This window comes from Microtus oregoni, unplaced genomic scaffold (genome assembly GCF_018167655.1).
Source record: "Microtus oregoni isolate MIOR12 unplaced genomic scaffold, Mior012 000059F_ref0000304, whole genome shotgun sequence".
NCBI lineage: Eukaryota > Metazoa > Chordata > Mammalia > Rodentia > Cricetidae > Microtus > Microtus oregoni.
This window is the reverse complement of record NW_024543835.1, coordinates 4,373,767-4,375,825: the sequence shown is the minus strand read 5'-3', so window position 1 is coordinate 4,375,825 and position 2,059 is coordinate 4,373,767.

Here is a 2,059-nt window from a genome sequence, read left to right as displayed (position 1 = left end):
CCATCTCCACCCTTTCGAGAGTTAGAGATACAGGCATTTTCTGAGACTCATGGATTGTTATGTCATGTTGGTTATTGCAACTGAACTCTAGTCCTCACGATAACAGAGAAAAAGGTCTTAACATCTCAGCCATTTTTCTAGTCCCTCAAACAGAATTTTTGAAGCTAGCATTGGCATACTTAAGAGATACAAAGAGTAATTGAAAAATATAACAAAGCTCTTGTTCACAGAAAAACTAAGGATAACTTCAAAGAAAAGTATGTCTAATATTTAGCGACAACAAAGGCATTAACAAATGAGTGTTGATGGAGGAAGGTCATTGGCTAATAAAGGAACTGCCTTGGCCCATTTTATTGGTTGGAAGATATGTGGGAGGAGTAAACAGAACAGAACGCTGGGAGGAAGAGGAAGTGAGCTCAGTCTCGACAGCTCTCCTCTCCCTCTCGGGAGCAGACGCCTGAGAGAGACACCATGCCCCACTCCCGGGATGAAGCTCTGACCCAAGATGGACATAGGCTAGAATCTTCCTGGTAAACGCACCTTGGGGTGCCATACACAGATGATTAGAAATGGGCTAAATTAATATGTGAGAATTAGCCTAGAAGAGAATGGGCCAAGCAGTGTTTAAATGAATACAGTTTGTGTGTTGTTATTTCGGGGCATAAGCCTGGCAGGCGGCCGGGGTGCTGGGAACGCAGCCCCGCCGCCCCCTATTACTACAGAGTGTGATCAGATGTGTTTTGTAGAAACAGAAAAGACCCATTAAAGTAGAGGAAGAGATTCCAGAATTTGCAGTACCACTTTCCAAATGCTGCATAACAAACCATTCAAGAACTCTGTGATTTTCGGGGTTTTGTTTTAGTTTTGTTTGATGTAGTTTGTCACTTATTAATTAATTAATTAACTAATTAATTACTATTTTTGGATAAGGGATCTCATGTAGTCCAAACTACCCTTGGAATCCTGAGTTTTGGTTGGAGGACACAAATGGTGCCCTCCCAGGCTTTTAGTATTGGCGGGGGGGGGGGGGGGATCCCAACCAACAAGGAGCCATTGACTCCACCCAAGGCTGAATTGGTGGAGGATACAGGTGGCACCAAGTGATCAGGTACCATCATACCATGTGCTGCTTCCCAAGGTTTCTAGGCTCAGGAACAGGAAGATGGAAAGGCCCCAACTCCGGGCCATTCCCCGTGACTGTGGCAGGCAGTAGGAGCATGACATAGGGCATCATTGTGGTGAGAGATGGCAGGTTAGGGAGGTAGAAGAACAGGACAGGCAGAATGGTTTGTGCGCTGGGGAGATGGGTGCATCTGGAGAGGTGAGTATGTGAAGAATGAGCTGAAATGAATGGCCAACTGGCCATCCAACAACAAAATGTCTGGGTCGGTGCTATGACCAAGGGCCGGGGCTTGTTCTGTGACCTGAGCAGCAGATGGAGCCTGTGTTGCTATCTGTGGCTCCTGGTGTTGCTGGGAGATGTACAGGAGGAGCCTGAGGTCTGCGCCGCCACCTGGGACCATGTTGGCTTCCAAGGTCCACATATCCATGAATCCATGCCAATTCCAATGGCTTGCACAGCCAAGTGGGCCATGGTGGTAACCTGGCCTGGGCTGCTGCCCAGGACCACATGAGTCTGCGGTCTTGTCACGGCCAGGGTCTGTGTCAATGTCCCTGTCCCATGTTGTTTCCAGGGGCCATGAATATGGCCAGGTATCTGGGCTGCTAAGTGTGACCATGTTGGTGTCTGAAGGTTCTGCTGCCTCTGGGGCCAGGTCAATTCAGGTCGGCAGGGCTGTCTCCTGGGGTCATGATATCATCCAGACCAGGACTGTGCCAAGATCCATGTCTGGGCCTCTGCCTAGGGCAGTGTGTATGTCTGTGGCCCTGTGGAAACTGGGGTCTGAAGTGGTGTCCACGGCTCCAGTTGGCACCAAGGGCTCTGCGGATGCATGGGGTCTGATCTACCTGGGACCATGTTGGTGCCTGGAGGCCATGCTGCGAGGACCATGCTACTCAGAAGTGCTAACCACAAGCACACCAGGGCTGTGGTGGTATT